Source organism: Schistocerca americana, chromosome 6 (assembly GCF_021461395.2).
Source record: "Schistocerca americana isolate TAMUIC-IGC-003095 chromosome 6, iqSchAmer2.1, whole genome shotgun sequence".
NCBI lineage: Eukaryota > Metazoa > Arthropoda > Insecta > Orthoptera > Acrididae > Schistocerca > Schistocerca americana.
Window position 1 is genome coordinate 175,361,142 of NC_060124.1, and position 15,093 is coordinate 175,376,234.

The following is a 15,093-nucleotide window of genomic DNA, read 5'->3' on the forward strand; positions in this document are numbered from 1 at the left end:
TATTGGAATACGCGTGTTGATTTTGATTTCCGTACTGAGACGGCATGTGAGTTTGCTGTTTTTGTTGTACCGCGTATCCAACTGTGGGCGCGCCAGAATTGTGTTGGCAAGCCTGCATGTTTTGCATACCACTAGTGTAAACATTGTGGCTGCTGTTTTGCCGCGCGAAGCGCTTATCTTCAAGTAACACGTCAACCGAATCTAAAGCTGTTAAAAAATAATCTGAATCGTCATCCGGGATATGTAGAAGTTTTTCCTTAATGTTGAAAGGCAATTTGGCCTTCAACGCTCGGAGTATATCACGTGTTGCGACTGGTTCGTCTAAAAAATGTCCCATGTTCAAGTATTTTTCAAAATATCTGCGTAAGTTACCATTTTTACTGTTAAAAGTTTCAGGTTCTAAAATTTGTCTTCTGAATCGCTCCTGAACGGATTGCGACCAGAATTTGTTCAGAAAAGCACGCTCAAACTCACTGTACGTGGTACATACGTCAGCTTGACTGTATGCCCAGACAGCTGCATCGCCTTGGATGTAACCGACAATATATGAAATCTTTTTCCGGTCACTGCAAGTGCGTGGAAATACGTTACTAAAAGATTTGAGAAAAATCACCGGATGAATGGTTCGTTTTTCTGGGATAAAAATCTGAAATTGCCTGTGTTTCATTAAGCTTTCGTCTTCCTTTGCATTATGATATGGATTTGTCCCACTGTAATTACTGCTATGTCCAGCTGGCGAGTAATTACGATAATGTTGCTGTGGTTTACCATGATAATAGCTTGTGTTTGTGTTTCCACATCGTGGTATGTGTTGTAGTCGTGGTGTGTTTTGTTCTTGTGTATTTGTCGTGTGCGGTATGTGTGTGTCATACTCGAATGTATATTGGTTCCTGAACTGTGCATTTTGACTGATATTTTCGTTACATTCAGACTGTGGTCGATCGGTGAATTGTCTCATGGGTGCAGTGACGGATTGTATTGCGTCACTGATCAGCTGTTTGTTATTAGTAATGTATTGCGCTACGGAGTCGTGCACAATTGTTGGTAAATTTTCACGTAAGCATCTATCAAAATGTTTGTCTTTGTTCACTACCCAATCATGAAATTCTTTATTAATATTTTGAAAATGAGCTGTGGCATCAGATTGTAAGATGTCAGTCAGGTGTTGTTCAATATTGTCAAATTTTTTCTGTACGTCAGTAATTCGTTTTTCAAGGTTGTCATGTACTGAAGGATATGTTTGAATTTGTTCAGTAAGAACTTCACACGTGACATTAAGGTTTTTTACTTGTGTCTGTAAAAGTGCTACGTCAGTTGTAGTCTTTTCTTGTCTCGTATTAAGCTGGGAAAATTTAGCACTGAGTTCAGTCATCTGTTTGGTCAGTGTGGCGTCTATAAGTTCCACACGCTTACATAAAGTGTCATTACCTGTCTTGAGTGCTATGAGATCAGATTTGATTCCGTCATTTTGTGTCTTTAACTGTTCATTTTGCGTCTGTAAGGTTGCCATATTTTCTGCGTTTTGTTTCATTAGCATTTGTAACATGTCGGCAATGTTTGCCGTTTGCAAGGTCTCTGCCCCCGCCGCGTCATTAGACGTGACGTCATGCATTAACATGGGCTCTGATTGAGACTTTGAAATTTTTGTGGTGGAAGGCCTATTGTCAAAATTTTCGTCAACACTCGCGTCAATGTTTGATGAATCGTCACTACCGGTTGCTGTCGTAAAGTCATTTTCTAACATTTGTCTCTCGTCCGAGTCGGATTGCGTCTGAATAGTACGTCTTTGCTGTTCCATTTTTGCGTATTGTTTTCTAGTTATTACCATGCCACACGTGATATATGTTTCAAGAAAATATTTGACACTGATTTTAAAATAAAATACAGTTGAGTATGAATCGGTCGTAGCAACAATGGCTGTCTGTTAATTTAAAAATATAAACTGAATTTGAGATTATTGGTAATGGCTGCTGGCCATGTTACATGATATCGTACAGAAGTCGGCCATATTGTACACTCGTGTATTGGTATTGTTGCATACGTTATTGTTTAAGGAAAAATACTGAGAATGGAATTTATCACTGAAACTGTTATGCGGAAAAGAAACACTACAGAATTTTACTGAAAAGCTAATACACTGAATTATACGTCTGGTCAAGCCTGCTAATGCAAAGATGCTGCGTCTTACCTTATTTTGCTGGAAGCTTCTTTGCGTCTTCCCGCAAAATTTTATAATTGGCAAATATCTTCTGATTTTTTTTTATTTCTCATATAGTCAAGTCCAGGACCAGAAGGTTGATTTTTCACATGAAACAAAGAGAACAATGTAACAAATGACAAAATAACAAGTCCGACACGCAGTCGCCAATATAAAATAAATAAAATAAAATAAAATATAATATTAATTATTTTTATCTGTATGATTGTCTCTCCTATGAGTCGTCAGGTTTTAATTATTCGGTATCAGACGCTTGACAATGGCTTTTTCGTAAAGGCAATGTTACTCGTAGTTGACCGTGAAATAAAACTGAAATAATCGGACTTCGTAATTAAATCGTTTCCAAAGACTGCTGCGGTAGGTGCGGACTCATAAACTAAATCTCAATATTACAATAATTTGCCAGCCATGCCAAAACGTCGTACAGAGGTGATTGTCTACTAAACAAAAAATTACACAGTTAGTTAAATCAGATATATTCAATGAATAAGCCTACAGTTCATAATCCTACTTACTTTTATAAATATAAATTCTTTACAGAATCGAGTGCCTAGTATGGTTGCAACTCGCAGTAATTTTCTATATCATGAAATATGGCGGTGTGCCAGACAATAAACTAAAATACGTGCTTCTCGCACCACTTCAACGAGAGCTCTTCCTTCTTAATCAAACATACGAGTAACGTAAATGTACTTTTGTTTTATCAGCGACACAGCGCTGCAGTTGTGTGCCATAGGCTTTATTTATTTGTCACTGATTATTTATTTAATTAATATCTCGCGTTTCCGAGGAAACTCACGCTCGGCATGCAAATGTGCCTTTATAGTTCCCAAACGCTCGAGCAGTACTCAAGAATAGGTCGTATTAGTGTTTTATAAGCGGTCTCCTTTACAGTTGAACCACATCTTCCCAAAATTCTACCAATGAACCGAAGACGACTATCCGCCTTCCCAGCAACTGCCATTACATGCTTGTCCCACTTCATATCGGTCTGCAGTGTTACGCCCAAATATTTAATCGACGTCACTGTGTCAAGCACTACACTAGTAGTGGAGTATTCAAACATTACGGGATTCTTTTTCCTATTCATCTGCATTAATTTACATTTGTCTATATTTGGAGTGCTCGTATTAAGAAGGGTGTAAGACAAGGCTGCAGCCTTTCGCCCCTACTCTTCAATCTGTACATCGAGGAAGCAATGATGGAAATAAAATAAAGGTTCAGGAGTGGAATTAAAACACAAGGTGAAAGGATATCAATGATACGATTCGCTGATGACATTGCTATCCTGAGTGAAAGTGAAGAAGAATTAAATGATCTGCTGAACGGAATGAACAGTCTAATGAGTACACAGTATGGTTTGAGAGTAAATCGGAGAAAGACGAAGGTAATGAGAAGTAGTAGAAATGAGAACAGCGAGAAACTTAACATCAGGATTGATGGTCACGAAGTCAATGAAGTTAAGGAATTCTGCTACCTAGGCAGTAAAATAACCAATGACGGACGGAGCAAGGAGGACATCTAAAGCAGACTCGCTATGGCAAAAAAGGCATTTTTGGCCAAGAGAAGTCTACTACTATCAAATACCGGCCTTAATTTGAGGAAGAAATTTCAGAGGATGTACGTCTGGATTGTATGGTAGTGAAACATGGACTGTGGGAAAACCGGAAGAGAAGAGAATCGAAGCATTTGAGATGTGGTGCTATAGACGAATGCTGAAAATTAGGTGGACTGATAAGGTAAGGAATGAGGAGGTTATACGCAGAATCGGAGAGGAAAGGAATATGTGAAAAACACTGATAAGGAGAAGGGACAGGATGATAGGACATCTGCTAAGACATGAGGGAATGACTTCCATGGTACTAGAGGGAGCTGTAGAGGGCAAAAACTGTAGAGGAAGACAGAGATTGGAATACGTCAAGCAAATAATTGAGGACGTCGGTTGCAAGTGCTACTCTGAGATGAAGAGGTTAGCACAGGAAAGGAATTCGTGGCGGGCCGCATCAAACCAGTCAGTAGACAAAAAAAAAAAAAAAAAAAAAAGAGTTAGCTGCCATTTTTTACACCAATCACAAATCCTGTCCCAGTCATCTTGTATCCTCCTACATATACTCAACGACGACACCTTCCCGTACACCACAGCATCATCAGCAAACAGCCGAACATTGCTATCCACCCTACCCAAAAGATCATTTATGTAGATAGAAAACAACAGTTGACGTACCACACTTCCCTGGGGCACTCCAGATGATACCCTCACCTCCGATGAATACTCACCATCGAGGACAACGACTGGGTTCTATTACTTAAGTAGTCTTCGATCCACTCACATATTTGGGAACCAATCCCATATGATCGTACCTCAGTTAGGAGTCTGCAGTGGGGCACCCTCTCTTAGCGATTGGCTACGCACGAGATAAATTACGCGACGCATCGCTTCGCATAAATACTCAGAAACGTTAATTGACGGAATTGCATTTCTCCCCAGCACTCCAACACTACTTAGTATGTCTAAATGATGGTCGCGATCCCCGCTTGGACCCACGAGACAGAGTTAAAGTTCCCACTGCGGCTGTCCCACCAATAAGGATCCTGCAACAATCCAATTTCTTTCAGAAAGATTGTCAGATCCGCCCACTAGATGAGAAAATGCACACCGTAGTCACTCACTATACGGCCCCCAATTGGTTTCCAGTGTCTACATCTACATCTACATACATACTCTGCAAGTCACCGTAAGATGTTTGGCTGTGCGTACCCTGTACCACTATGAGTCGTTTCCTTTCGTGCTCCGCTCGCAGATAGAGCGAGAGAAAAACTATTATCTACATGCCTCCGTACGAGTCATAATTTCTCTTATCATCCTGGGCCTTACACGCAATGTACAGTATGATGGCGGAAATAGGATCTAAGTTAGAATGAACAGTCAAGATCGCAATAGTATTTGTTCATTTACCGGTTTCGGCTTATGTAAAAGCCACCTTCAGAATTTTTGGCCCTGAAAGGTTAGGAACAGTAAAGTTACAAACAGTATTATTACATACGGCTTTAAAATAAGATACAGAAAAGCTAGAGAAAAATTACAAACAGTACTATTGTATATGGCGTTAAAAGACAGAGGTTATAGCGTTTACCCCTATGGTTGGTGGTGGCGGCTCCTCGGTTGTTTCTTGATACCACGATCGTACACTGACCTATGGGTGTAGAGCCGAGGGGTAAATAGTGTGCAGTTCGCGCCGAATATGGCTTACGCCATAACCAGCCATTGGCAGACGCTTCACAAGAGCTGTATGCAATTTGCACATTAAGTCCTCGTAGCCCACGTACGAATACATTAGATGTTTGAGAGCTGGTTTCTCAGGATGGGGCAGGATAAGGTTACGATTGTGGATGGAGCCGTAATCAGTTACTCTCTGTTGCACAACAAATACGTAAACTTTATTTAAAGAAATTAAAATTTTAAAAAAATCTCTTAAAAAACAAAATTTACCTTATGACGGCTGAAGGCCTTATCACAGAAAAAAAATCCACAATTTTAGGGCCGAATGCCACCAACAATAACCTCAAACAACAAACGGCTGAAGGCCTGAATTAGACGTCATAAGAACAATTCCAAGTAGCACATATTAAGATAAATACTTCGTTTTAAAACGAACTGTAACATAGTCGAAGGCCTTATTACAAAAGAAGTGAAATTATCAGTCGGGTGAAGGCCACAAACAATTTCAAATAACAAAAAAATGGTTCAAATGGCTCTGAGCACTATGGGACTTAACATCTTAGGTCATCAGTCCCCTAGAACTTAGAACTACTTAAACCTAACTAACCTAACGACATCACACAACACCCAGTCATCACGAGGCAGAGAAAATCCCTGACCCCGCCGGGAATCGAACCCGGGATCCCGGGCGTGGGAAGCGACAACGCTACCGCACGACCACGAGATGCGGGCGTTTTCAAATAACAAACGGCTGAAGGCCTGAATTAGAAGTCAGGAAAACAATTCCAAAAATCACACATCTCAACAAAGACCTTGCCTTTAAAACAAGTTCGCTTTAAAAAAAACTTTCTGTAAAACGGCTGAAGGCCTAATCATGAAAGAAGTGAAATTATTGTTCGGCTGAAGGCCACACACAACTTCAAATCACAAGCGGCTGAACGCCTGAATTAGAAGTCAGAAGAACAATTCCAAATAGTACTTTTAAACAAATAGCTTGCTTTTAAAACAAGTTTGCTTTTTAAAAAAAACATTGTAACACGGCTGAAAGCCTTATTATGAGAGAGGTGAAATTATAGCTCGGCTGAATAATTAGAAAATTACAAATATCCTTAAAACAAACATCACAATCTAAGGAATCAGAACAAGTGGTTCTCGGCAAGTGTTCCAAGGGTCGGCCTGGGAAGGTAATTCAAACATAAGTTAAGGTGAGACAGGCAGCCAAGAGCTGTACTCACATAACAGGATGGCAACTCAAACTAGGAACAGCTAACAGGCTGTCGAACTACACGCCGTGTCGGACAGCATCAACACGGCGGAGAATAGTACACTGCCGGAAAGGTACACCAAACTCTAGGGCAGGTAACTGGGGCGTTAGTGGCCACAAGGCAGAAAATGCCGTTTGTTGCACTTCACTAATAAGAATAATGCTAAAACTCAATGATGAATAACACACAGAGAAAGACGGCTGCAATATTTCACCTTCGAAACACTTCACTCGTTGCCGCCAGCCTTAGCGGCCCTGGGGCCGCCAACCAAAGGCGAGATCTCAGGATAGTCGAGGTTGCATTAGCAGTTAACTCTTCATTCAAATTAAACGTCCAGGGTTCGGCGTGCAACGAAGTCGTCGCTCTCGCAGCTACCCCTGCTCGATCCGGCAGTGGCAACGCGCCGCCAGCGGCTTCCATCTTGCTGCTCGGACCTACTCGCTGCTGTGCCCCCAACCGACCTGATGTCCGTTCGCAACCCCCACCAAATCCAGTACGCAGATAGCATTAGAATAACTGCTCCTTCAAAACGACAAGATATACACGGATCCGGGAAAACAAAATGGCTCTGAGCACTAAGGGACTTAACTGCTGAGGTCATCAGTCCCCTAGAACTTAGAACTACTTAAACCTAACTAACCTAAGGACATCATACACATCCATGCCCGAGGCAGGATTCTAACCTGCGACCGTAGCGGTAGCGCGGTTCCAGACTGTAGCGCCTAGAACCGCTCGGCCACTCCGGCCGGCTCCCGGGAAAACAGTTCCACCAACAACTCACAGTACCAAACCAGTCACTGTGATAAAACACGCTGCGCGGGATTAGCCGAGCGGTCTCAGGCGCTGCAGTCATGGGCTGTGCGGCTGGTCCCGGCGGAGGTTCGAATCCTCCCTCGGGCATGGGTGTGTGTGCTTGTCCTTACGATAATTTAGGTTAAGTAGTGTGTAAGCTTAGTGATGGATGACCTTAGCAGTTAAGTCCCATAAGATTTCACACATATCTGTCTGATAAAACACGGATGAATTATAAGTCGGCATAAACACAGAGAAGCCAGAAGTGGTCGGAATACCAAATGCACGTCGTCTGCTGCGACGACCGACCGAACGAGCAATCAAAGGTCGTCCCCACTCAAGTCAGGCACGGGAAAGACTCCAATATAAATCGTCGACTGACAACTTATTACCATGAGGTCACTTCGACGGGCGGACACACACACACACACACACACACACACACACACACACACACACAAGTAAAAGCTGCACTACTCGAATATCACGGTCCATTCAACTAAAACTCGCTGAATCCGGTCCTTGACTTGGTCGTGCACTCTCGGGACCACATCCTTCCATCGGACAGTGCATGTGTGTGGCCAGCGGTCGGGCGAGTACTGGCTGTCCGACCCTCACTGCTGCTCCCTCCCAACGACCCGGAAATACTAGAGGCCGCTCCAAAGATGGTACCACAGTACGCGCTATCGATAAGCGCTGCTGCTGCCACTCACGGACAGACAAGGCGAGCAAACGTAGTGGTGCCAGTGAACACACTAAGAAAACGAGACGCCACTATCGCTACTACAAGATGCCAAGCTGTGAACGGCATCAACACGAGCTGCACACGGCTCAATATTAAAACATTATAAAGCATAAGGCAAGTAGACGTTTATGTTGAAATAAAATAAACAAACTTACAAAACAGCAAAAGAAGCAGTGTAGTCTATTGACACTGGTGTGAAAGACAAACACATCATTCTTACAAATGTTTTGCCCTTATGAGTAAATGAGAGAGTGGTAATTATACGCATACAGACGTTACATAAAGAGATTATAAGAGGTAAAAATTCCATTAAAAGATTCAACCATGAAATCGTATACACGCCGTTGTGTATTTACTAGGCAGTGCTCTCTGGTAAGAATTTAAAAATGACGCCGTTGCCTAAACAACGTGAAGGTCAAGATGGCCGCCGTGATATCATAGAAGTGTGCATTGAAGAGGACGGCGTGGTCATGGTATCGTAACGGGCGTAGTAACAGTCGACAAACCAAAGAAGTACAGAAGTACGCCTGGCGACGCCGACTACGATCAAGGTGGCGATTCAAGTCGATATCGTTCGTGCCGACGTCTCATAAATAATCGCTGTAGGCGAGTTAATTATTAGTCTCCAGCGCCATTATTGACACCAAACTTAGTCCCACATCAACCACGAAAGCAGCTGCTGTTGTCGAGGTGCCATGGTGACAGAGTGGCAGCTCTGTGTGGACGTCTCCATGGCATGGGCTTCTAGAAAACTTGAATACATATACGACATCACATCGTTAGTAATACGATGATAAAACGCTATACAGCTCGTAATAGTATTACGATACATTAATGCTATTCTATTAATTTACAGGAATGGAAATACAAAACATTAAAAAGGTAGATATGCGCCAGTACATTTTAACTGAAATGGAGCCATTGTACGTAATAAATTGAATACTATGTGAAATATGAAGCTTGTTCATAACAAACTGGCACTGACGTACACATGAGACGTGAATAAAGAAGTGCAATTTTCATAAAGCCAAGCTTCGTATTTCATCCTTCTTATACAACCCCACTTCATTTTTTAACATGATATACAACAGCACTGTTTGTAATTTTTCGACAGCTTTTCTGTTTCTTATTTTAAAGCCACATGTAATAATAGTGTTTGTAGCTTTGTGTTCCTGCCCTTACAAGGCCAAAAATTCTGAAGATGGCTTTTACATAAGCCGAAACCAGTAAATGAACAAATATTATTGCGATCTTGAATGTTCATTCTAACTTAAATACAGCATCAAATCACTGTTCTGCATGGCGGCCGAAGTGGCCGCGCGGTTATGGCACTGCAGTCTGGAACAGCGAAACTGCGAAACCGCTACGGTCGCAGGTTCGAATCCTGCCTCGGACATGGATGTGTGTGATGTCCTTAGGTTAGTTAGATTTAACTAGTTCTAAGTCCTAGGGGACTAATGACCTCACCAGTTGAGTCCCATAGTGCTCAGAGCCATTTGAACCACTGTTCTGCATAGACTATGTTGTCTAAATTTTGTAGGCAATAGGATCGTTCTGCAGTCATCTTCCTATGCCGGTTCTCTAAATTTTTTATTGTGTTCTTCGAAAAGAACGTAGCCTACCCTCCAGGGATTCCCATTTGAGTTCCAGAAGCATCTACGTAAAACTTGTGTGTTGTTCGAATCTACCAGTAACAGATCTAGCAGCCCGACTCAGAATTCCTTCGGTGTCTTCCTTTGATCCAAACTAGTAGGATCCCAAAACTAGAGCAGTACCCAAGAATAGGTCGTAGTAGCGTCCTACATGCGGTCTCCTTGTAGATGAAGCACGCTGCCCCCAAATTCTCCCAATAAGTAGAAATCGACCATTCGCCTTCCTCACCACAATCCTCGCATGCTCGTACCACCTCGTATCGCTTTGTAACGTTGCGCCCAGATATTCAAACGACGTGACTTGCAACGCAGGACACCAATAATGCAGTGTCAGAACATCGCGAGTTTTCCTTTCATACTCATGTGGATTAACTTACATTTTTTTTCACGTTAGAGCTAACTGCCATTCATCATACCACCTGGAAATTTTGTCAAAGTCGTCTTGAATCCTTCTACAGTCCCACAACTTCGACACCTTCCAGTACACCACAGCATCATCCGCAAACAACCGCAGACTGCTGCCTACCTGCCCTCCTATGGGGTTTATGTACATAGAGAACAACATCGGTCCTATCACACTTCCCTGGGCCACTCTTGACGATATCCTTGTCTCTGATGAACACTCGCCGTCGACGACAACATCCTGGCTTCTGTTATTTAAGAAGTCTTCCAGTCACTCACATATTTGGGAACATATTCTTTACTCTCGAGCCTTCGCTAACAGTTTTCAGCATGAAAACAGGATATCAATTTAAAGTCGTAAGTGAAATGAGTCATGGGAGAACGTCAAAACTTAAAACAAATCTAATTTATTGGTTCAATTAGTGCTCTCAAAGCCCGTCACTTTTATCATCCGCAAGCAGCAGCCAGCCCTTGCCTCCACATGCTGATAAGAAAATTACTACACTCCTCAACAACACGAAAAAACGGCTAAAGCCAATTCATGTCAGCACACTGAACGCACTAGCAATTTCCTTTAGTCTTCCGTACCAGCAGAATAAGTTGGTCAATCACGGAGGATCGCTCACTTCCCATTCCATATTTGCCACAATTAAGATGTCACCTCAAGCCAAGAGAACCCACGACTTAATTCCAACACTCCCAATGGTGCAAATACTGAAAAACAAAATAAGTTAGGTTAGTCAATTATTTCTGAGGAGCTGTAGGCAGAACGCCAAAAAGTAAGTTCACAGAGATACTCTGCTGAAGTTCTACAGGGTGACTTCTTCCACCGTGTACAAACTCAAGGATTGATCGTTGAGAGAATAAGGAACAAAAAAGGATTAATGAACTTATGTCCCGAAACGCATGGTTTCAATCATACAGGGTTACAGAGACTGCGGTCTAATACGCGCTCTACCACGCAGTCACAGTTACAGAATGTGCTGAAAATGGTTTCCATGTGCCTCAACGCATAAGTGTACGCTTCGTAGCATGTTCTGTCACACGTTCACACAGGGCAGGCTGCATCCGAATAGTGTCAACGGCAGCATGAATATGCTGCTTCAGTGTCCCGACATCTGGAATGGACTCTATAAACGACACTTTTGAGAAGGCCCCAAACCAGAAACCGCACGGGTTGAGATCCGGTGGGCCCCCTCGTCCGATCCATCGACCAGGTAAGACACGACTGAAATGCGTTCGGACGTTAACGGCGAAGTGGGCTAGAGCATCACCATGTAGCCGCCACACAACCCTTCGGGTCATCAATGGTACTTCTTCCAGCAGAGGCGGCAAAGTCACCCGCAAGAAACACCGATAGTTCAGGTCTGTCGGGCGACGTGAAAGGAAGACTGGTCCCAAAATACGGTCACCAATTATCCCGGCCCACACATCCCGGCTGCACCGAAGCTGATCATTCACTGTCACCATACCATGGGTGTTCTGCATACTATCCCACTCGGCGTAAAGGTGGCCTGATCTGTGAATAGGGTGAATGACACAGATCCCGGAATTGCTGTTGTCTGGTGGAGAAACCGGTGACAAAACTGCTCCCGATGTGGAAAGTTTGTCGCTAATGAGCCTTGCACACGCTGTAAGTGATGAGGGTAGTAACAACTCTCATGGAGAAGGTTCCACACGGTCGCCTGGCTTACCCTGTACTGACGGGCCAGCTGCGTGGTACTGACACGACGGTCGCCTTCCACAGTGTTAATCACGCTTTGCTCCAAACCTGGTGTCCGAACATTTTGGGTAGACCATTTATGATTTCCTGCTTGATGAAACGACCCTGTCTCAGTCAAACGACAAAACACTCTGCTGACATTGAATGCCGTGGTTGTTTTCAGCGGGGATAGTTCTCCTGATACAACCTTGCTGCTCGCCGCCATTTGCCTTGGAAGTAAGTAAACACTAAGCCGGCAAGCTTTCGAGCGAATACGGAACCACTGTGTACAACGGTGTACAAGATGAGTCAGCAAGAGAAGTGAATAGGACACAACGTTACCAGTTACTATGGCAGGAGAGGGCGCTAGGGCATGACGTATGAGGAACAAAACCACCCGCTCGGAGGAAAACATTCATTCTGTTACTGCAGCCGAATGCTACAGCGCGTATTAGACTGCAGTCTCTGTAACAATGTATGACTGAATACATGCTCTCTAGCATGGAAACCATGCATTTCCGGAAGTAAGTTCATTAGGCCTGATTTGTTCCGTAGCTTCTCATCGATCAAACCCTAGAGTTTGTACACGGTGGAAAAAATCACCCTGTGCAAGTTTACGGCTACGACTCCACTGCTCTGTGGATGCGAAAACTGGACGCTAAAATATTTCATGCTCTGGGCATTCGCAGCGGTTGAAAAGAATCATGTTAAGAAGAACTCCGCAGACAGCTGCTAAGATTATTGTTTTGTTGAAACACAACCGGTTTCACGGCCTGAAGCCGTATCGTTATGTGCAACAATGTTAAAAGTGTACAGCTGTACCCATCGCTCCTATCAAGATATGTTACTCAGCTGCTAGCTGAATTCTTCCTAACATCGAGGACCTTAAAGAAGAGAGATGAAAGGAAAACGGAAGCATGTGAAGTGAGCTTCCTCAGATGCGTGGCTAGATATACTTTAAAGATAGCAAGAGAAATGACGATATTAGCGCTGGATCGAATATGTAAAACATTATTCACATAAACAACATTAGTGAAAAAGGAAAGAACACACAAAGCGTACATCAGATGCTAGAATCACTAAAATAATGTAAACCAAGAGACAAAAGATCTTCAGGAAGACCAACGAAGAGATGGTTTCACCAATTTTGAAGGGGACAGAACGGACCAAGACTTCGAACGCTTGACGTGGGTGATGATGGTCGTTCGGGCACGCCAGGCGGTAACGTTAGAACAGAGACGGCTGTGAGACGAAGTCACCCAATTGCATTCTGACTGACCCCTTTCCAGTACGACAACGCGATGGCAGCGCCCTCTACACACAGTTGTGCGAGTTCTACGGGAAGGGTCAACACCAGCTATCTGAACAGAAGCATTCACTGTATTACTCCTCTTGTATTACGAATTGGATATGCTGAAGAGATTTCTTGTTTGTCTGTCACCCTTTGCTCCCGACACATCTGTAATTCTCAAAGTTAAGTATTTTCATTTATTTTCTGTGAATAAAATCCGTTAATAGATTTGCTTGAATCGTCGTGTAGTGATCCGAGAAGGAAGGTTTCGTAGGCGCCCCGTATTTAACGAGTAGGCCCCAAGCACCACTACAATTGTTCCTAGATGAGGCTTTATACACAAGACAGATTCAGGAGTAATATGCAGACATTTTCGTTGGCGATTTCTCTCGAGGGCTAACAGAACTCCTCTCGCAGATACTACTATCTGTGGGGGCTTCTTAAAAGTTTATTTCCAGTATATGTAGAAAACACCATCATGGGAAATTCACTAATTACTGAGCTAGAGTAGTGGACTCTTACAACAATCTAGTCAGAAAGATTACGAAAAGACGGACCTATCATATCGGGACGGGACGAAACCTCCTTCTCATGGATGCTGGTAACTAGCTCTGGGTTTCACAATCAGCAAGGAGATGAGCGACAAGATGCGGCCAGGAATGATTCGCTTTTCGTAGAGGATTCTACGAAAATTTCAGCCTTTGACAGTTACTCCAGAAATCTCCAATGATGCACGAACTATTACTCCACTCGTCACTTTGTACTAAGATTCCCAGTTCGTTAAACCCCTTTTATGTGTACAGCCGTTGATTCCACAGTCAACACGTCGCTCTCTTTACCTGTAGTACATGAGTGAATTCGTCCCAACTAATTCAACACAATAAATAAGTTCTATATTTCCATGAATGGGAGCAATTTCTTCACGTGCCTGCTGGTCACAAAGGTCATCAGATAACTGGAGCGGCACATGTGCGTTTAAAAGACTTTATATCCTATACAGGGTGTTACAAAAAGGTACGGCCAAACTTTCAGGAAACATTCCTCACACACAAAGAAAGAAAATATGTTATGTGGACATGTGTCCGGAAATTCTTACTTTCCATGTTAGAGCTCATTTTATTACTTCTCTTCAAACCACATTAATCATGGAATGGAAACACACAGCAACAGAACGTACCAGCGTGACTTCAAACACTTTGTTACAGGAAATGTTCAAATTGTCCTCCGTTAGTGAGGATACATACATCCACCCTCCGTCGCATGGAATCCCTGATGCGAGCACGAAGAGTCTCTACATTTGGTACCGGGGTTGAGTAGACAAGAGCTTTCAAATGCCCCCATAAATGAAAGTCAAGAGGGTTGAGGTCAAAAGAGCGTGGGGCCCATGGAATTGATCCCCCTCTATCATTCCATCGGTCACCGAATCTGTTGTTGAGAAGCGTACGAACACTTCGACTGAAATGTGCAGGAGCTCCATTGTGCATGAACATGTGTCGTACTTGTATAGACACATGTTCTAGCAGCACAGGTAGAGTATCCCGTATGAAATCATGATAACGTGCTCCATTGAGCGTAGGTGGAAGAACATGGGGCCCAATCAAGACATCACCAACAATGCCTGCCCAAACGGTCACAGAAAATCTATGTTGATGACGTGATTGCACAATTGCGTGCGGATTCTCGTCAGCCCACACATGTTGATTGTGAAAATTTATAATTGGAATGAAGTCTCATCCGTAAAGAGATCATTTGCACTGAAATGAGGATTGAAACATTGTTGGATGAACCATTCGCAGAAGTGTACCC